A 23094-nucleotide genomic window follows, 5' to 3' on the forward strand; every position below is an offset into this window, starting at 1 on the left:
AGCATGGGAAGACTCACACTCTTCATGCTGCTCATGCTAATTTGTCTTCAGAACCATGGTGAATTTTGTAATTAATAAAGTCTGTCTCAGTCTTCACTGTGACTTCAGTTAAATTAGTGCATCTTAATTGTGCAAAGGATATTGTGTTTTTTCATCTATTTAGATATAAAGGATGGCTTTGTAACATTTATGTTTTTCTATTCTTTTATCTCCTTACTTTGAAAATAGTATTTTATTCTATGTCACTATATCTCTTGTGGATAAATCCACATATATATATAAGTTCTCATAAAACATATTCTGTCACTTTCCAAAAAGGGATGATCACCCTCAATAACTTAGTATGAAGATATGTATATATTTTCCCTATTGTATGTATTTATAGACAAAATGGTGCCACACATGGTTTTTACTAATATTTTATAATGGTTTGATTTCACAGCATATGGCAAAAAATCTTCATGAAGCAATTGCTTGCAATATTATCATTTCTGATTTTACAACAGTGGTTTCATCAGGGTGCAATGGCAAATCTGACAGTGTAATTTCCATCTCTTACTGGAACAAACAGCAAGGCCTTAGCATCATTGGGCTGTCCTTACCTAACATATTATGTCTCACTTTGGGATTAATTTCTAATGGTACAAATCTAGGGTTATCATTTTAACTTATATGCTCGTGGTATAATTTATATACCAATAAGTTTCTGAGAAAGCAGGATAATTAATATAAAAACAATACATTAGAATTTCCCCCTGCCCTTTGCCACTTGTTTGCCAAAGGTCAATAATGTCAGACAGTTAGCAATTTTTCACAGACTAAAATTTGGAGACTTCTGCTTCTTTATTTTAGAAGACTAGAAAATGCCTCCATTTAGTTAACTGGTACTTCCTGTTGCTAAATCATTGAAACTGCTAATCTAGACTATATTTATTTCCCATTCTTTGCATCTAGTACTTCATCCAACCTTCCCAATCTGACTGCCCATCCACTCCACCATAATGATGCTCCCATTGTGCAGGTCTCCATCACTAGACCACAGAGATGGCCTTGCTGGCATTCATATATGGTCCTTGATCCCATACAATTCCTTCTGTCTCAGAAAGTTAATATGAGCATTTGAAATGACATCCACATCATGACCCTCCATCATTGAAAATCCTACCATTCAGTTTAAGAATGAAAAGGTTTCCTATTCCTTTCATGCTTTAAGCTTACCTACATCTACAGTCTCCTTGTTCTGTCTTCTCCACTTGTTCCTATATAACTTTCTATTCCCTTGCTGTTTTCCTACATGCCAAGCTTGTCACCACGTCAAAAATTGTATAATTGGAACCATGCATTATTGGTCCTTCATAACTGGTATATTTCCAGAGCCCCAGATAGTGTTGCTAATTGTTATTCCCTTCTTATGTTTTAGTCTGGAAAACTGTAGCAGACTTTCTCTGGGCTAACCAACCAACTTGCAAATAGAAATAGAGACTTAATATTAGTTATGAATGATTGGCTTTTTCTTTTGCTTGTCCCACTAGATCTTATAACTTAATTTAACCTGTTTCTCTTCATCTACGTTTTGCCTTGGGGCTTCTAACCTTTCTTTCACCTCTATGTCCAACTTCCCTGCTTACTCTGCGTCTGGCTGGCTGATAGCTGCCTGGCTGGCTGGTCCTGGGGCATCTCGCTCTCATTCTCTTCTTCTCTGCTCTGGAGGATATATTCCTCTTCCTACTTATTCTTTCTGCCCACCAGCCGCACCTGTCACTCTTCTGCCTAGATATTGGCTGTCCAGTTTTTATTAGATCAATCAGGTTTCTCAGGCAGGCAAAGAGACACATCTTTGCATCATTAAATAAAGGCAGCCTAAACAAGATTAACACATCTTTATAGCTGTAAGTTAAAGTAATATTATGTAACATAAATAGATGTAACAATCTTTACATAGTTAAGTATTCCATAACAGAAAACACCACATTTCTGAAAATAATGCATTTGCTTTTTGTGGTGATATATTATGATTTATTGAAGTTTGTCTGAGGATTCAGAAATCAAAGTCAGACACAAGCCACAGAAGCCGGGCACACACCTTTAATCCCAGCAGCCAGAAGCTAGGAGGTGGTGGTACACACATTTAATCCTAGGACTCAGGATTAAGAGGTAGAGATATCTCTGTGAGTCCAAGCCCACCAAGATGTACACAAGATTGAGAGTCCTAAAGAGAAACAGCTCACACAAAGATGATCTCAGCACCTGGGATCACACACCTTTAATTCCAACATTAGGCAGGTATATAAGACAGGAGAAAGGTCTCAGTATCGGTCATGGATTCTCCAGCCACATTGAGGATAGGAAGCATTCATTCTCCAGCCGCATTGAGGGTAGACATCAGGATCAGCCCATTCAGCCTGAGGTAGTTATAAGAGCTAACACCTGGTTGCTTTGCTTTTCTAATCTTCGACTTGAAGTTTGAAGCTCAATAGCTGTCTCTTGGTCTTCTATTTATCAGGCAATAGCTTTTATTATTCATGTGTCCACAGAAATCTGGGTTGTTTCCACATCTTGGCTTCTATCAGTAGTACTTTAGTGAGCATGGGAGTCCAGACATCATTTTATCTTAGGGCTATGTACTCAGAATTGATATTGCTAGATCAGATGGTATTTATGTATTTAGTGCCTTAAGGATATAACACACACACACACAGAGAGAGAGAGAGAGAGAGAGAGAGAGAGAGAGAGAGAGAGAGACAGACAGACAGACAGACAGACAGACAGACAGACAGAGAGACAGAGAGACAGAGAGACAGAGAGACAGAGAGACAGAGAGACAGAGAGACAGAGAGAGAGAGAGAGAGAGAGAGAGAGAGAGAGAGAGAGAGAAGGGTTTCTCTAATCTCTGTTAGCATTTGCTATGTTTTCCTCTTAGAATCATCCAGAACTAGACAAATGTATGATATACTCAGGTCATGGAAATATGACTTCAACAAGCAGATAATTCATGGGAGGTTATTTGTGAGAATTTGCTGAATGTGTGCTGTATACATGTGAATATATGCATATACGTTTGTATATATGTGTACATGTGTGTATGCTGTGTGTGTGTGTGTGTGTGTGTGTACCTAAACCAAGTATCATACTCTAAATGAGGAACAACCAGGTACTCATTTTTGTGGATTGAAGATACCCTTGAGAACTGAACATTTTTGTCTTATACTTCTGACTTTTCATGATAACTTAGGAAACAAATATCCCATAAGTTAGCAATTGTAGTGTAACTATACAAAACTCAGGTGGGATTGAAGAAGAGTCAACTGGGGAATTTTTTTATTTTGCTCGAAATACCAGAGTTCAGGAAATAACCCATTTTTTTAAAATGAGTCATTTTACTTTTAAAGAAATTAACTTAAACATTAAACATGCTCATTCTTATATATCCTACAGTATGTGTGCATTTCTTTCTGTGTCTCTGTCTCTCTGTGTGTCTGCTACTGTCTCTTCTGTCTTTATGTCTGTCTCTGTTTCTCATTCTCAGTCTCTATATATGAGAGAGAGAGAAAGAGAGAAAGAGAGAGAGAGAGAGAGAGAGAGAGAGAGAGAGAGAGGGAAAGAGAGACAGAGAGATCAGATGACATAGTTTAAAAAGCCTTTGGAAATATATTGCAGTCTAATGTTTTAAGAGATGATAGCTTTCTAAGTACAGGTTGAAGGGTTAATGAAAATTTCTCACACATTTATCATTTTTCACTGTATTTTTCAAAATTTTTATGTCTCAGGTATCTGAAAATGTCACTGCAAGTTTCAAGGAGATCAGAATCTTGCTCAGAAAATGCTAAACGTAGCCCTGGATGATTTTGCACAGCCGCCAGAGGAGGTCTACATCACTTCTTAACCACCCACAATGCTAATTAAATTTACCCATGTGAAAAGTGAACACCTACCCCAGTTATTTTGAGCCAGATTGTTGAAACGCTGGTTGAATCCTTCTGTATCCTTGTATTTTCCCATCTCAAACCCATAGGAACCCACAGAATTACCACAGGGGCAAAGGGAAGCAATTTTCTTTTGGAAACACCACAGAGGATTTATAAAGAGAGGGAGAGTTTTAATTCCCCAGCCAGCTTTCTACACCAGCTTTGATGTTGCCCGCTAAAATTTCTTTCCTTTATATTTTCGTCTGTTAAATAACTTGTTCCCTGGAGTCAAGTAGATTTACACTGAGGTAAAGCTCCGCATTTCTCTTTGTGGGACTCTACAAACATCATTTGAACTGTCTGCATCTGATAGAAAATAAATGATAGAGTACTTCGGATTTAGAGCACACATTAAATGTTATAATGCGTAAAGAACATGCTGTAGAAATTGAACATTTATCCTTAAGTCTTTTCTCTGTGTTTTCTGCTACATGGTGGGAGTATTATTCTTTATTTAGTATATTAATGTTTTGTCGTGTACCCACTGTGCTACAGAGGAGAAATGATGGTAAGGAAACCAATCCCTCCTCTCATGGTACTTATGTCCTACTTGGGAAAAATACAAATATTAAACAAGGGAAAATTTGATGATGATATATTCTTAAAGGATGTAGCTCAGATTTGGACTGAATGATTATGAGATGTGGCTACCAGTCTAGGAAGTAGGATCCAGGACAGCTTCAGAGTAGATGGGACATCTGAACTAAAGTTCTAAGTGTGAGAGTCAGTACATGAAAATCAAGTTAGCTGTGGGAGTTTTAGAAGATGGCAGTTGGAGAAGTGTGTTGTGGGAACCAGCCCCTTTGGTATGGGATCTCAGGTGCTATGTGCTATGTGGGGACTGAGAGCAAGCTCTCTCACTTGGGTGGTGGTCACAGAGCAGATGGCAGCTTCAGGGCCTAAGGGCAAACAAAAGACATCAGTGGCTCTTTACCTTCATTGTGTGAGTATTCCCCCAAATAAACATTTATTTGTTATTATTTTAGTTGGGCATTCATGTACTTCCTTAATCTGCTCACAGACATGAAAGGACTATTGCTATTTGTTGTTTGTGGAACAAAAAGAAGAGAATACTGTGAGTAGGTAAGTTGGTGTAGGAAATGATGTTTGAGTCTATAAACTTGGAGCTATGTTAGAGATCATTCTCCTTAGTATGATCTGTAATGGAAAGTTTCTTGGGGAATTTGAACAGTGTGTGTGTGTGTATGATTTTTATTTCATAGTTTAGGTAAAGAATTGGGAAAATGAATATAGAAGGACCAGAATTCAGAAGACTGATAAAATATTTGTGGTTAGTATGTATGCAATGTATAATCTTCCCTAAAATTACATGTCCTGATTTTAATTCTAGGTAACTGTGAATATGATCTTATTTTAAAATGTAGTCTTTTTCATGGAATTCTATTAGAGATCCCAGAATAAAATCATGCTTGTCTTGAGATGGGCCTCAAATCTAATAGATAGAAGAAAGGAGACAAAGTAATGCCAGAGAAAAGTCAGGATAGTAATTCTGTAAACAAATGGCACCAAAATACTGTTGGAATTCACCAAAAAGGGGAACACAAATATGTCTTCAGAAGAAAACATCCTGAAAATGCATTGTATTCCTAGCCCCAATTATGATGAGAAGATATATATGGACATTTGAACTGTTAAAGTGTTGCCATAACAAGACCTAAGAAACCAACCTAGTGACAAGGAAGTCAGTTACAGAAGGAAAGGCACAATGCATCTCTGGCAGTTATGAGAAGGTGGGGGAATCCCAGGAATCAGTGCTGCTTTTAAGACACAATGGAGAGGCATTTTCTCTGGCAAGAATTTTGATTTTTTTCGTAGTTTAACTGAAAATGCCTTGTATGTGGGTGGCGGGGGAGATCCGTTGACGCACAGACCCTAAGAACAAATGCTCCCTTTAGTGGATCCATGCTTACCACTATGCTCCATTAACAGTGTTATACACTGAGGCCATCTTCTTCATTTTTGTGATCTATTTATTTCTCATGCTCTCTTATAATTTGCTTACTTTATAATATTACCAGCAGGAGTTGGTAATGAAAATTCTGAAGTAGGGCACCTTCTTTAACATAACAAATAATATTCATTACCTGCAATATTGCCTCAGACAAGAAATAATTATCGATGCAATATGTGGATAGTGAAGTTCTGTGCTTACTGGGAAAGAAGCAAGTTTTCAGATGAGACAAGTTTGCCTTGTTATTTGCCAGGTAGTGATACGCGATCAGCACGTATTGAGTTTCCAATATACATGACTTCCTACATGATACCCTCTATATCTTGCACTTCTAATTAGTGCAATTCTTGGAGGATAGATATTAATAAATCTGTTTTAAAGAAGACACTAGAATTTCAGAGACTCATTTGTATATGATTTATTGGTTGTAACACATATTATGAATTAGGTATAATTATCAAGATATAATGTGCTGACATATATTGGATGTAATATTTGTAAATCAAAGTTATTTTCTACTAGTGACAATGAGGGGAACATATAATGTGAGACACAGACCAAGTTTTTGAATGTTCTCATTTGTAGTGAATATTGTATGAAGTAATATGAAAAAAATTAAAGTATATAGATATAACAAGGAAGCTACATTTATAATACCACAACAGTATTGTTGTCTGTATACACCAGAACAATGACAACATCAATAGATATGCTTACACAGAAGCAGAAGTCTCATGGTCTCCACTCATAGGCAAAGAACTATAGGAAACTTATGACACCTGAGAGACTGGAAATTTGTCTTCCCTAATTTGAACCACCAAACAGAAATAATTTGTACACAAGCAACAGTAGATGGACTCATGAGTTTGCATTTATATATTTATGTATATATGTAAAAACGACCTAAAATAGAGGTCATGGATTTGAGAAGTGATGGGAGATGTTGAAAGAAAGGTATATGAGAAGGCTCAAAAGAAGGAAAGGGAAGTGGGCAAGTTTCTTAGTTATATTTTAATTAAACATAGAAAATACATCTTTGGAAAAATAGAATAAATCCAAGCTAATTTGAGGTAAAAGAGATAATATATGATTAATAAATAAATCATGATCATAATGATTGATAAATGGTAGCTTGTAAATGGTAGACAGATGCCATATTCAGAGGCTTAGAACCTGCTCTTAGAATTTGCCTGGGTCAGTAATCCAGGTTTGGTATCACTGAATCCTTACTCATGGCCTCTCACATGTCAGAATCAAGCCATCAGGGCACAACTGGGGTCTCACCAAGGTTCCATTTGGGGCATGAATTACTTCTGGGTAGTAAGATATATATGCAGTGAAGAAAACTGAGGGTAAGACTTAAGAGCATAAAGAACATAGCAGTCCCACAACAGGTGTGGGGACTTTTAAGATCTCCACTTGCCATCAATCCTGCTTTGAGTGAATCGAAATACAAACCAAAGACGGTTGATTTAGTGTAGTTTAACAAATCACAGATTATTGGAATAGTGCTGAGTACAGAGATAAGGAAATCTGCACAGTTCCATGGAAAGGGCAAGCTCTGAGATTTCCTAAAAGTAGTACCATCTGCAAGTAGGAATTGGAGTGCCGTATGAACACAAATTGTCCTGTATGTGGTCACATGTGCCTGAAACTGTAGCTACTTTGGAGGCTGAGACAGCCAGAGCACAAGGACAAGATTATCCTGCATTTAAAAAGCAAGTTGAAGGCCCATCTGGCTAAATTATTGAGAACATGTTTCACAATTTATCAAAAAGACTATGCCTGTCATTCAGTGTAGAAACTCATCTAGCATACATAGCGTTCTAGGATTAGTCTGGAATACTATTGTTGGGGTACCCCGAATTGAGGAGGGGACCCCAAGCTGGATTCGTCACCCCAAGAATCAAGAGTCCACGCGCCAATTGATGCAACACACAAGAGGCTTTAATTAGGCATCTGCAGATGGGCCTCTCAGTCAGCTTTTAGACCGATTGGCCCCGAGGTTCAGTTACAATCAGCTTTTAAAGACAAAAACCACAAGCCTTTGGGAGGGGTCCCTATCTTGTGACGGGGGGGGGGTGTACATGACTACTGACCAGGGGAAGTAGATGTCTTCCTGACCTACACGTTGTAAATTCCTCAAACCTTGGTATGAGTTAATCATCTCTCCCTAAGTAAATGGTGGTTCCCACAAATCTTGTTTGCCCATCTCTGACGCCCTGGTCAGTTCTTCACAGGTGGTCAGCAGCCCGGAATTGGCCTTTTGTGGGTTTACAGCCCTTCTGCAATTAAGGTTGCTAAAACACACATTCCATTCTGTGGTTTGGCCAGTTCCTGGGATGGGGTCCTTTGTTCACTTCCCAAGTTCTCTATTGGGGTGCCCTCCCTGTTTAAGCTTATATTTTATTTCTATAAATTCAGGGTCTTTCATTCCTCCCTTTTCTCTAGGGCATACTTTTAATCATAAAACTTTTTAGGGGGCCTCAATGTTAGATACAGCTTGATATTGTTGGGTACCAGCTACATAGAGCCCATGTTAGTTTTGGGTTGTAGGAGGGTTTGTTTACAGAGGTCCTAGTGGGGGGGATATTTCCCAAGCATGTGCCCTTTCCCAAGACTTGGGTGAGGGTCAGCTGTTGGGGAGCATGTGTGGTTCCCTCAGTTGGGGTGGGGAAACAGAAAAGCATTAAGCATAACAAGACAATCAAGCAGTTTGTGAGAGTCTTAGCTTGAGCCGGTTTTGTCCTCTGCTGAACCTCCGCTGGCCATGGCCTTCTTGGCGTGAGAGGCATGGATCCATGCTGCAATCCTGTCAACGTTGAGAGCCGTGAGGGTCATCAGGATCACGGTGTAAGGGCCTTTCCAACGGGGTTCAAGAGTCTTAGCTTGGTGGTGTCAGATGTACACGGAGTCCCCAATCTGGAACGGGTGGGGCACTGTGGAATTTCCAGCCTGGTATACTGCAGCCAGTGGTTTCCAGATCTGATTCTGAACGAGTGAAGGGCATGTAACTGGGCCTGGAGGGATGTGGGGTCAATGGGATGATTAGAGTCTATGGGAAGTATACTCAGGATAGGCGGGGGCCCTCCAAATTGGATCTCAAATGGAGTTAGCCCATGCACTGAAGGGGGTTCCCAACTGGAACAGTGCCATGGGTAAGAGTCATACAGAGTCTCTAGTGCCAGCCTCTATGGTCAATTTGGTTAAGGTCTTTTTAATTTTTTTATTTACCCTCTCTACCTGTCCTGAACTTTGGGGTCTGTATGCACAATGTAGTTTCCAATCAATTTCCAATGTTTTAGCCACCAAACAAAACATTTTGACTCACCTGAGAGACAAAGGCAGGTCTCTGGGCTACCCCATTACCTTGGGTAGCCCAAACCGTGGGAAGATCTCTTTAAGGATTTTCTTGACCACCACCTGTGCAGCCTCAGGCTTGGTGGGAAATGCCTCAGTCCATCCTGAAAAAGTGTCTATGAAAACCAAAAGGTATCTGTTTCCGAGGCTTCCAGGTTTGATTTCAGTGAAGTTGACTTCCCAGTTAGTTCCAGGTGGCTCCCCTCTGACTCTAATCTCCTCAGGCAGCTTGAGCTGCCTGCCCTGTGTTTACTTAGGCGCTGGGAGCTGGGCAGGAACTGGTGATTTGTTGAAGGAGGCTGTTGAGGTTGCTCCTCTCGTCTTTGAGTTTCTTATGTCTGAGGTGGGTCCATCGATGTAACTGGAGTAGGACTTCTTTGGATGTTGGGGTCCCTCAAATTGAGGAGGGGTCCCCAAGCTGGATTTAGGAATGTGGCTGCCCGGAACCGCAACTTGTTGGGGTTAAGGAGCAGCGCCTGATAATGGGTCATTTGTGCATTTGAAAGTCATCTACCAGGCGGCTGTCAGACCACAGCTTCTATTGCATGGGGGACCACCACTGTGAGTGGCTGACCCAAAGTCAATTTGTCTGCATCTTTGGCGAGGACAGCCACTACAGCCACCATTCGGAGGCATGGGGGCAATCCTGGCGCTACATTGTCCAGTTTCTTTGAAAAGTATGCTACCAGTCTCTTTCATGGCCCAAGCTGCTGGGTTAGGACTCCTTTTGCCAGTCCTGCCCTTTCATCCACGTAGAGGATGAAGGGCTTGTTTATATCGGGGAGACTCAGGGCAGGTGCTGAAAGCAAGGCCCAGTTGATATTGTCAAAGGCCTCCTTGTGCTCCTTTTTCCATACAAAGGGGGCCATAACTTTAGCCAAAGGGTGGAGTGGGGCTGCTAATTCTGCAAAGCCAGGAATCCAGAGGCAGCAGAACCCTGCGCTACCCAGAAACTCACATACCTCCCTGGAATTTTTGGGTGGGGGAGTCAGTGCTACAGCCTGTTTTCGTCTCTCTGTCAGCCAGCGCTGACTGTCCTGAAGCCGATTCCCTAGGTAGGTGACTTGCTTCTTACAGAGCTGAGCCTTTTTTTGCTGATGCCGATACCCCAATTCCCCCAACCTTTGTAATAATGCCCCAGTACCTTGGAAGCAGTCATGTTCTGATTCTGCGGCCAGAAGGAGATCATCTACATATTGGAGTAAAATTATATTGGGGTTGTGGACTCGGAAGTCCGCCAAATCTTGGTGCAGGACTTCATCGGAGAGGGTTGGTGAGTTCTTGAACCCTTGAGGCAGTCGAGTCCATGTGAGCTGGCCAGAGAACCTCTATCTCATTGGGAAGCTGGGTAGGTCTCCCATCCGGCCCCAGGACATTCTTTCTAGCTTCCAGGAGGTCTCTCTGCCTCTCCTCTGTTGTGAGGAGAGTTTGTAGTAGCTGCTGGAAATCATCCCATGAGGATGGACTCGATGAGACCTGTTAGGGTCTGGGATCTTGTGAGAAAGAAGGATTATGAGTTTTCCAGTTGTAGAGATCAGCAGAGGAGAAGGACCAGTATTGGTAGTTCCCTCCCCCCATCGAGCATGAAAGCCTGGGAGGTCCCAGGCTTATCAGCTCCCTCCTGCTGTTCGATCTTTCCTTGGCTGCAGCCTGGTAGAGGGGGGATAGGTTGCAGCTCAGACTTTCCCAGGTGACGATGTAAGGGACCTGGTCAGGATGGCCTTGAGGTTTGGGTTGAACAACCGGAGCTTTAACCTGCAAAATAATGGTGATATTAAAGGTACCATCCCTAGGCCAGCCCACGTTAAAGGTGGGCCATTCTGAAGAACAGAAAGTTCACTATCTCTTCTTTCGGACCTCTATTGCTTCATCGTGGGCCTGGTCCAGGATGTCTGGCCAATGGTCTAAAGTCAAACTTAAGGGTGTTGTTAGAGATTGTCCCATGGGTACAGATAAAGACAAACAGTACGAAAGACGACAGACAGGCCGCGGCTATAAAGGAGATTCTGGTGTGGGCATGAAATACAGGTCTTGCAGGCACTTCAGGTCCTCATGACTATCGTCTGAGGCTCAAATACAGGTCCTTGGCACCTCCGTCCAGGGCACAATACAGGTCCCTGGAACTTTCATCCCAGGGCACAATACAAGTCCCTGGAACTTTCATCCCAGGGCACAATACAGGTCTCTGGAACTTTCGTCCCAGGGCACAATACAGGTCCCTGGAACTTCAGTCCCAGGGCACAATACAGGTCTCTGGGGCGCAAAAACGAAACCCGGGTAATACAGGCCCCCCCAGACCACAAATACAGGTCCAGCACCAGAATAGACTCAGACAGGAGAGAACACACAGAATATAAATTTTGAGCTCAGTCTTACCTCCAATTGGCAGTGGAGTTGAGTCTGGGGGACACAATCTCGGTGGAACCTCCAATGTTGGGGTACCCCGAATTGAGGAGGGGTCCCCAAGCTGGATTCATCACCCCAAGAATCAAGGGTCCACGAGCCAATTGATGCAACATGCAAGAGGCTTTAATTAGGCATCTGCAGATGGGCCTCTCGGTCAGCTTTTCAGTTCAGTTACAATCAGCTTTTAAAGACAAAAACCACAAGCCTTTGGGAGGGGTCCCTATCTTATGACTGGGGGGGGGGTGTACATGACTACTGACCAGGGGAAGTAGATGTCTTCCTGACCTACATGTTGTAAATTCCTCAAACCTTGGTATGAGTTAATCATCTCTCCCTAAGTAAATGGTGGTTCCCACAAATCTTGTTTGCCCATCTCTGACGCCCTGGTCAGTTCTTCACAGGTGGTCAACAGCCCGGAATTGGCCTTTTGTGGGTTTACAGCCCTTCTGCAATTGAGGTTGCTAAAACATACATTCCATTCTGTGGTTTGGCCAGTTCCTGGGATGGGGTCCTTTGTTCACTTCCCAAGTTCTCTATTGGGGTGCCCTCCCTGTTTAAGCTTATATTTTATTTCTATAAATTCGGGGTATTTCACTATAAGCAAAAAAAAAAAAAAGAACACAGCCAACAATAACAAAACCAGAACAGAACAAAAGCATGTTGACAAAATCACAAATTTTGTCATTCAGTGTCTGTGAACTATTTATTTTAATACTACTTCTCATACTGATGGTAGTAATTTAATTCCTTGATAGTTATATTATTTACAGCTATTTAATTATTTGTTAACTTCCAATAGGCTCAGTGATGGAGAGGGCATTTGTACACTGCATTTTTTCTTTTTAAAGTAAACAAAGCTTAGCTGGTTAGGTAACATACTGGAGGTCACACAATAAGAAAGGAGATATGATCTGAACAGGGGAAAGCTCTTGCATCCCATACTGACAGCTGGGAGGCCAGCATGGGACTGATCCAGACCTCCTGAGTGTAAGAGTCAGTGAGGAGGCTTGGGCAGTGGATCAGTGTTTATCCCTGGCATACAAACAGACTTCATGTGTCCATAACACAAAGAGGGATGCTCTCTCATCCTGGACTCTTAGTGGAGTGCCTGGACCCTGCCCTGAGTGAAATCACAGACTCTAGATATGTGGAAGGAAGTGGCGATAGGGTGGGAGGCTGGGGGGAGGATAGTGGAGGGTGCGGCAGGAGGGGAGGTAGAGGGAACTGGGATTGACATGTGAAGCAAGCTATTTAAAACTAAAATAATAAAATAAAATATATAAAGAAAGGGGACATGAAGACTCTAAACTCTTTAAAATATATCTCCAGTTGTGCCATGCAACTCCCCCAGAAAAGGAAGAAACTGATAGTTTTTAAAAACCTGAACGAATTTTTGGGAGACCTTGGGTGAATTTTGTGTTATAGCCATATTAGCTATAGTTTGTAAAACAATCATAGATTTGTAATCATTTATTGATTGCCAAGCATTAATACTAAGTACTTTACTTAAAATAATCCATTTGCAAAAATCTCCAAATGCCGTCATCAATGTCATTCTTCTTTATGTGATTAGTATGATGGTAATAAGGCTGTACTTTTCCCTTGAAGAAGTCAAGCTTACCTTACTTAAAAGTAGTCTACATTATTTTCCTTATGCTAGTGAATCCTTGTAAATACTAAATTTTCCTGTGAGTAGCAAGGCAGGAAAAAAAATTAATCAATAAAAATTCTACACGTCTATGCTTACAGCAACTTTTAATAGCAAATCCATGTGGGATTCTCATGCATATCGGACAGAAGGTCATTTAAAATGGATATGCAGGGACTGTAGAGATGGCTCAGTGCTTAGCTTGCTTCTGAGCTCTGTAAGTATTGCACACAGGTGTAGATAAACCACTCAGACACATAGAATAAAAAACAAATCCTTTCTAATAGAGGGTATGGATATGTTCCAGTTAACTCATTCACTGATCTTCTCATTGATGTTCTTCAGTATAAGGGCAATCTCTAGGAACAGTGGAAGCTACTGTTTTAAGTGCTGAAGGCAAAGCAGACTGAAAGCCAAGAGCAAATGGAACTTTATATCCAGCTCAGTATGTGCTGAGTGGATTAGCCTCTGTGAATTGTTTACTGGATTGTTTCATATATTGCTTTGTGCAGCACTTACACTGTTGAGCAGAAAGGGTAAACCACTTTCTTTCCCAAGAGGTAAAATTCGCCTTGAACCACCACAACAACATGTGCATATTTTTCTATCAATCCCTTTTCATTTGGTAGTGCACTTGCATAAATGGATTCGTTATTAAGCACAGAGAAAACAAGAGAAGGGAGCCTTGTTCCTTCAAAGCACTGATGGGAACACTGATTCTGGCACCAGACGAAGCCAGTTATTTGCATTTTGCTGTGTGAGCCTAACATCAAGAGCTTCAGATTGCATTAAGATGATTTTAAAATAAGGATAAAACGTTTCCTTATCTATCTCTTTAGGAATGAGTTACTGGAAAACCAGTAGAGTATTAAAAAATAACACCCAATCACATTTCATTGCTATTTTAATTTTGCCTGTTTACCTCGTTTCAAATGCTCTCTGGTGTTTATTCTTCATGAATAAATACAATAAATAGTAGTTCAAAATATGAATTTCATATTCCTTGAATAAATTCTATTTCCTTCTAAGAGAATAAAACACAGGGGAAAATCAAGACTGTAAATTTTGCTGGGTTTAGGTTGACCTACAGCCATAAAACTATCAATCTGAAGATATAAACAATTCTTAGTTCAGAAATGCAGGTAATGATGAGATTTGTTTATGTAGCTTTAAAAGCATTACATCTTAGAAAAAACTGTAATCTGTAAGACATTTGAAAACTATACTGCAGACTATCTGGTTTTGGTTAATTAAAATGAGTCACAGTTGATAAACATCATGATATTTATATATTTCATCTAGATAACTTCATTTGTCAGTACTGCTGATGTTGGTAAATTCATGATAATATGGAGAAGATTAAAGAGAAACAGAAAGCCTTTCATCTCAGCATTGTGGTACTATTTATTCATGTGATAGCTCAAGAAGATGAAGATTTATCATCTTTTCTTTAGCTCTTTCCTCCAGTCATTATGTGAAATAGACAAACAAGAAAATACTGCTAGGTGTTTTCACAGGCTTTGCATCTTATATACAACACCACAGGAATTATGTTGAAAAACAAGTGACTGTTGAGGAAAATAAAAATAGCTAAGAATACGCCTAAACTGGCTACCTCACTGCTTTCAGAAACAATATGGAATACTATTTTCTGAAACTCAATTGATGCTAGCACATTTGGAGACCTTTGAAAAAGAGGGTGGGCTGTTTCCTACAAGGTAAGGAAGCCTCGATTCAGAATTGAATGTTTATTTATAAGTAGAAATCTATGTATTATTTCGTTATGCTGCTAAAAAAAACACTCAGTTGCTATTTCTGGCAGTTTGGGTTTTCTCCCCCTCTTTGCCTTTCCATATCTGTTCTTAAATCTCTCAGTAGTTCTGGATTTTTTAATGTTGAAATTAAACTTGACTAGATTTCTGGCTCTGTATTCCAGTGTGAATTTCCACAAGAGTGTATTTGCTTCTGTTTTGAACAAAATGGTTTTTTACTTTATCTGGACTCCCTACTATTGATCTTTTCCCTCAACTTGTTTCCTTCATTCACCAAGAAACTTCCAGTATTCTCATGCAGTCTTCTGTGGTACAGAGGAATTTAATACTGTCCATAAGACATAGGTTCACTTTTGAACTTTGACTTCTCATCTCCAAGTGGGGAGAATAATATTCTTCAATTCAGAATATTATTGCAGTGACTACATAAAGGATAATAGTCCAAATTATTAAATAATTATCATTAAAGTGATGCTTTATTAATTTCTATTATTTTAAAAGTGGTTTGTCATAGTTTGAATCATATTGTGCATCCTTGTTTTAGATCTGTGGAATTTATGCAATGCCAGTCAGTATATATAAAATATAGGAAAAGTACAAATGAAAAGTAGTGCTTGTAGCTTCTCAAGGTCTACCTCCTGTTTCATGTGATTATGTATGCAGACCAGAAAGGGAAGCAGGAAGCTGGGGTGCTGGTGTCTTATCACACACATCAATGTGGGCTTTAAAGGTCCACATTGGAGAAACCAAAAGACTTATCATCACACTATTGTCTTTGTAACTGGCCTTTACAGTTTTATGCCTGGTACATTGTACCCTGTGGGTCATATGAATTGATCACTGGTTCTCAAAATTCATCTGTCTTCACTTTTTTACTTAGGCTGTCATGAAACCTAAGTGAAAGACATAGCCTTCAGTCTGATCTCAAACTGTACTCAATATCTAACAAAGTTAGTGTGTCTTACTTGATAGCTTACATTTTCTCAAGGTTTTCTTTCACTTGCAGTTATAAGAAGTGATATGATCTAACTAAGTGTTTTGAAAACATGTACAAAACACTAAATTTATTTCTGAAGTTTAAGCATAGAAATATGTGGCAGTACTTTTGTGACTGGCATTCTTTCTGAGAGCATTATTCCTCGTCATATGTATGCCATATATATATATATATATATCAACAATTTGAGCTATATGACATCACCTTAAGCTCTTAGATATGAAAAATATTTTAGAGGAAATATACATGCATCTGTGATGTGTAAAACAAAACTGTTTGGTATCTTTATTCTATATTTCTTTGTAAAGCAAAGTATTAAGTGGAGTTTGAGTGACAGAAACACACACACAGAAAATGTACTCTGTGATTTTTGTATCTCTTATAAACAATATGATTACACTAATACTAACTTGCCAAAGACCTTAAATTTAAGCTTTGTAAATAGTTAGATTTCTCCTTTATATTCACCCATGCATATGCATATTGTTTTACTTATGTACGTAATTTTATTTACATTTTATGAAGGCTTTAGTTAGTATATAAAATAATTTTTTTGGCTTTTTGAGACAGGGTTTCTCTGTATTGTTTTGGAGGCTATCAGTCTCAGCCCAGCCTCGAACTCTCAGAGATCCGCCTGCCTCTGCCTCCCGAGTGCTGGGATTAAAGCCATGCGCCACCACCGCCCGGCTAATAATTTTATATTTTATGAATGTATATCATAATATATTCAGATTTACTCTACCCATCCTCCAGTCCTGCCAGTCCTGATGCACTCCTCAAATGCCACCACTCTTTTTATACCATATATGTTCATAAAATTACATTTTATATATGTTACATCTAAGTGCTGATTATAAAGGAAACATGAAATATTTGTCCTTCTGAATCTGGCTCATTTTACTTAATATAATAATCATTGATTCTGTTCATTTTCATAAAAATGTCATAACTATATTTTTTGTGTCTGAATAAAATGGCTGGCATGGCTGTTTAAAGCTTGTCTCATTTTCACAGAATGTTGCAGGTGTGCAGTAAAATCCAGACCAAGAAAACCTTTAAACAAGTACAGTAAAAAAATGGATGTAGACAGTCATAGAACAAAATAAATAGTTTTAAAATAATAAAGAGAAGTCTTTGAAGAGAGGGTAAAATAACACACATGCAAATGCACATGAGAGCATGCACACATGTGACCATACACACACACACACACACACACACACACACACACACACACACAGAAAATAAGACATGTAAAGATGACAAATAAATGATGTCTGTATCCTGTATGGCACATTGTTGACTTTGAATTTTTTAAACGCTAATGTACAAGAAATAAACATTAGCTGCTGGGAGATACTGGATTATGAAAACTGCTAAGAAATAAGGAACCAGACACCAACAAAGATAAGTAGTAAAGGTGATCTAGCCTTTCAGAGTGCCTCTGTTGCATTTCCCTCATAATTCTGTGTCCAGAAAATCTTCAAAGCTGCTAGCTGAGATGGTCCAGCCTAACAGACTACTCCAGCCAATACTTCAGACAGGCTCTAGACTTTCTCATCACACAAACACAAAACAAAAAAAAAATGTAGCTAGCTTTCCTACTTGTCATTATCTCATTTTTCTCAGAGTATCCTAAAGTTATTTTAACAATACAACACCCACATTCACAAGAAGTATGGTGGGACGTTTTTGGTTGTTCTGTAGGTTATAGATGTTTGTTATCATTTAAGAGGTGGTGGTCGAAAATTGTTACTGGTCATGGTAAGGAATGAAACTAAGCACGGGAGTTTACATTCAAGGATCTCTTTCTTTTTTCTTCTTTTGGTTTTATGAGACAGGGTTTCTCTGTATTGTATTAGAGGCTGTCGGTCCAGCCCGGCCTCGAACTCACAGAGATCCGCCTGACTCTGCCTCCTGAGTGCTGGGATTAAAGGCGTGCGGATCTATTTCTTAAATAAAATTAGAAAGACATGGGAATGATAGGATGAAAGGGTAGATTATTGAATCTACTTTAGTATTAAAAAGCAATTTTGTGTATTGATACAAATTTTGTATATTGATACAAATTTTAGGCTATTTTATTATAACATACTGTATATATGCTTGTGTTCTTGTTTAAGGAAGTGTACCCATGCAGCTCACTTATAAGTGTAATGCAAAGTTCTGGTCTTGAAAGTTATTATTATAAACAATTTAGGATAATTAAAAATGCAGGTTAATAGTCATCTATCAAAAAGCAAACTTGCAGTCATGCAAGGTATGCTATCAAAGTCAGGCAGAGATATATTTTAAATAGATATATTCAAGCATTTCAGAGACCTATAGAATATGGTGTATAAGATGTTTTAATAACATAAGGTCCTTCATGACAGTGAGCTGCATCTGCTAATGGCAGCACAAATCTATTTCAAAAAAGGATAATGGGCATCAAGATACCACCATATGGAATTTAGATTTATTGTCCCAAATGTAGCCACTAGGAAATAAACTGCCCTTGTGTTGACTGCTGAGAGTAAGCTGTACAATGTGGACAATCAGGACACAAGAGAATGTGCCTACTGAACTTTGCTGTAGGCAAGATAAGACAGCCCTCAAAATTCCTGCTCCACAGAAAAGTCTCTTAGATAATCTAGGCCTATAGGCCAAGGATGGGTGTTCCAATGTTGTAGTGTAACTTTGGATAACTACCCAATCTGCCAGATATCTTTGTCATTTCTATAGTTTTGGAAGTTGTTTGCTCTGTACTTCCTGTTTACTCAAGTCAAATTGTATCTTTCCTGGATCTCTGATAGAGCTGATGATGAGGCAGTTATTGTTACAATTTTCCTTGTTACCAAATTCAGAAAATGAAATCACAAAACAGGTATAGAGTGTATAAGTTTGAGAGACATAAAAGCTTAAATTGCTTATATAAGAAAATATTTTGAAGTCTAAAAAGATAGTTTTAGGATAATAATACAAGTTATAATAAAAATGGTTTAAGCCACAAAACTTTGAATTCATTAAGACAAGATAAATAATAGAGTATTTCCTCTGAATATACCAAATTCAAAGTGACTGAACACTGTGAATGTAATTATTGCCAGATAATTTTTCATATTATATATAATTTTACTACTTTATAGTTAAAATCTTTCTTTTTATTTAGACAAAAAGAGGGAAATGTTGCAGGATATCTGTGTACTGTGTGAAGATATATGGCTGTGATTGGTTTAACAAAAAGCTTAATTGTCCATAGCTAGGCAGAAGATATAGTAAGATTTCTGGAGAGAGAAAGGAAGAGGAGGAGAAATCTAGGCACACAAGAGATTCCAGGAGACACAGAGAGGTAATGAGAGGTGCAAGATCAATGAGAGGTAATGCCCCATGGCAGAACATAGATTTAAAAATATAGATTAATTTAAGTTATAAGAGCTAGTTGAGACAAGCCTAAGTTGAAGGCCAAATTTCTGTAATTAATATTAAGTTAAGTCTCCATGTCATTATTTGGGAGATGGCTGGCTGGCCAGAGAAAGATTCCTTCCTCTGTGTGTGTTATACATACATATATATATATATATATATATATATATATATCACTTTATGTGTTAAAATGTTGATGTGCATTTAGGCTGATTTAGGCTGATTCTATACATATGTTAATGTGAATATCTGTACAAGTGTGCCTGTGGTATGCTCACTTAGATCCTTCCCCTGTATGTGTATGAATGGTATAGCTGAATCATATAGGGGTCAATATTTTGATGTTGGAGGAGCTACATGATTACTTCTATAGAAGTTTTACTGATTTACATTCTAGGCAACAGTATGTAAGGGTACCTCTTTTCCCCTGTCTTAACCAAGAATCTATTGTCATTTATTTTCACAGTGATAGTCATTTGACTATATTGAGATGAAATCTCATGTAGTTATGACTTGTATTTCCCTGAGTGCTTGGGGGTGTTGCATAATTTTATTAAATATATATTTTTGTCCTGCTGTATTTACTGATTTGAGAACTGTGTATTGATTTTATTTGTCAATTTGTTGACATGATGGTTTGATTTCCTAGTATTTACTATATTTAATGATGGGTTTTTTGTTTTATATTTATTTTTATAATTTTTAAAACAATCTTGTTTCATATACAAACCTCAGTTACCTCTCCCTTCCTTTGTCCCACTCTACCAACAATCTCCCCCGCAATGAAGGAGTGTTTTCCTTTTCTCCATATCCTCTCCAGCATAACCTGTCCTTAGTGTTTTTTATTTTAGCCATTCTGATAGGTGTAAGATGGTATCTCAAAGTTGTTTTGATTTGCATTTCCTGATGGCTAAGGATGTTTTGTAATTTCTTAAGTGTCTTTCAGTCATTTGAGATTCTTCCGTTGGGAATTCTCTATTCAGATCTATACTCCATAGTTAATTGGATTATTTGGTATTTTGGAATCTTAAGTTCTTTATGTATTTTGAGATCAGCCCTCTGTCAGATGTGGGGTTGGTGAAGGTCTTTTCCAATTCTGTGTGCTGCCATTTTGTCTTGTTGACTGTGTTCTTTGGCTTACAGAAGATTTTCAGTTTTAGGACGAGGTCCCATGTATTGTCTATCTCAGTGTCTGTGATACTGGTGTTATATTCAAGGAGTGGTCTCCTGTGCCAAAGTGTTCAAGGGTACTTTCCACTTTCTCTCCTGAATTCTTAGAGATTAGATATTCACCTGTGTAAATTATAGCTGACAAAGCCTTGCACCCATTTTGGTTTTTGTCTCCTCACTTTGCTAATTCTTTGTTTACTAGAAACAAAGCCATTTGCCAAAATTTGCTATTGTTTTGAACACATCACAGGCCTTTTCAGAATATTTCCATATTATTTTATTCCCTTCTGGGTTGGGTAAGTATAAATGTAAAATTCCCATGGCCTAGAATCACTTTTGGTGAAGAGAGTCTCAAATGAATTATTCACATCATTCTGGCCTGTAGGCATGTCTGTGGTGATATTTCCTTAATTGTTAATTTGCCTCTATCTATAGGCATCACCATTCCTTAGGCTGATTCCAACAATGTGTCAGGATGAATAAGACTAACTGAACAGAAAGCCAACAAGAAGCCCATGTCATTAATTTCTGTTGGCTCTTGCCTAAAGATGCAATGTTTTTACAGGGTTCCTGCCCAGTTCTACAGCCTCTACAGTGCCCCCAAGTAACAGACAAGACACTATATTAATTGTAATACTGTGGACCAATATCTGGGGCTTCTTATTGACTAGCTTTGATTTAATATCTAACCAATTTCTATCAATGTAAGTATTACCACGTGGCCTTCTCTTACTGGAAAATGTACAGAGACATATCACTCCTCTTGCATCTTACATAGTGACTCTGCACCTACACATCCCAGAATCCTCTTGTCTTCTAGTCCCACCTATCTTGCTTCCATATTGGCCAACAGTGTTTTATTCATCAATCAATAATAGATACATGTGTACAGAAAACTTCACCCATTATCTCTTCTTTTCTGTCTAAAAAAAAGCTTTAACTTTAACATAGTCAAATTATATATAACAAAATAGTTATTGAGGAAGAACTATAACTACAATTTTTAGTTGAATAACATTTAGCAAGATTTAAAGAAAATATTTTATCTATCCCATCTTAGTAAGTCTATGTCTTATATGTAACTTATCATTTATAATAACTAAGGAAAATTATTACCATGACTATTTGTCTTCAACTACATGAAAGTCCACAGAGGGATAATATATAAACTCTAGAATTGACAGAGACAATTTTCTTCCTGCTCATTCACCTGAAGTTTTTCTGTAATGTTCCATCTTCGGCCCATAGGTCATAGTGTGTCTGACAAACTCCTCAGCAAAGCAGGAAACTTTAAACTGTCTGCCTGTGTTACCAGTTTGTCAGTCACTTACTGTGTCCTGTAGGATGTCTGGCAGACTCTTCTATGAAGCACAAATCTTGCAGCAATGTTCATCTTGTTTCAGCAGTCACTTTCCTGTGGGTCCTGCATATCGATTTTATACAGCATAAAGTCAAACAGTCCAGACAAGAGCAGTTCTTACCCAAATGGCTAGTCTTGACATATTGGAAGCAAACTCCATAAAAAGTTTCTTTGATGTCTATCTTCCCTTCTGATGCAGTTGGTGCTGTCAGGAGCAGTTGCCTCATTGTCAAAAAAAAACCCTAAACCATTTCAAATGCCTCGTTCTGTAGGTCTTTGAAAGGTTTGAAGAACGGCTATCCAATTGAAATATATCTCTGTATATCTAGAAAACCTAAGTAACCTAACTATAAGCTTTGACTATTATAAGTATGTGTAATCTGTATTTAATTATACATTGCATTTAAAATGGGCTATACAAACACAGTACCTAAACAAGAGGAGAAAAATACATATCATAAAATTGACTTAAATATGTATAAATAATTGAAAATCCATTCCAATACAAAGTACTCATTTCTATAGCATAATCATCCTTTTACCTTTAAAAAGAGATTAGTTGTGGTCATTAACCATTAATAACCAACCCCATTTAATTGAAAGCAAACATTTATAAACAACATTTGGGAATGTGGGCATCATTCTCTCCAAACTACTTCCTGCTGGTTGTGGTGCTGTTTATATCATGGGGATCATGAGAAAACACAGAAACTTGGCCAAGTCCTTGTTTTTGTAGTCTGCAAAACTATATCATATCAACTTTTTTAGATGTTGGAGCAGGTGGGCCACTGTTTCAGGGGTCTTGCTTTATCAAACCATATTAGTTTGGAAGGAATCCACACATTTTTTTTCCTGTGGAAACAAAAGAAGAAACTCTTTTCCCAAGTAACCTGTCCTTACACCTGAATTTTGAAGTCAAATCATTTGTACAATATATTTAATCCCAGCACTCTGGAGGCAGAGGCAGGCAGATCTCTGTGAGTTTGAGATTAACCTAGTCTACAAGAGCTAGTTCCAGTAGAGCATCCAAAACCACAGA

At 38.6% G+C, this 23094-nt stretch overlaps 1 protein-coding gene across 3 annotated transcripts in view; it reads left to right on the forward strand.

Moving 5' to 3' along the window:
- The window catches only part of Lrrc4c (leucine rich repeat containing 4C), a 1312130-nt gene that overhangs the window by 168377 nt on the left and 1120659 nt on the right, over nt 1-23094 (forward strand). The window lies entirely within an intron of this gene.

The sequence above is a fragment of the Mesocricetus auratus genome, unplaced genomic scaffold (genome assembly GCF_017639785.1).
Source record: "Mesocricetus auratus isolate SY011 unplaced genomic scaffold, BCM_Maur_2.0 Super-Scaffold_100004, whole genome shotgun sequence".
Taxonomy (NCBI): Eukaryota; Metazoa; Chordata; class Mammalia; order Rodentia; family Cricetidae; genus Mesocricetus; species Mesocricetus auratus.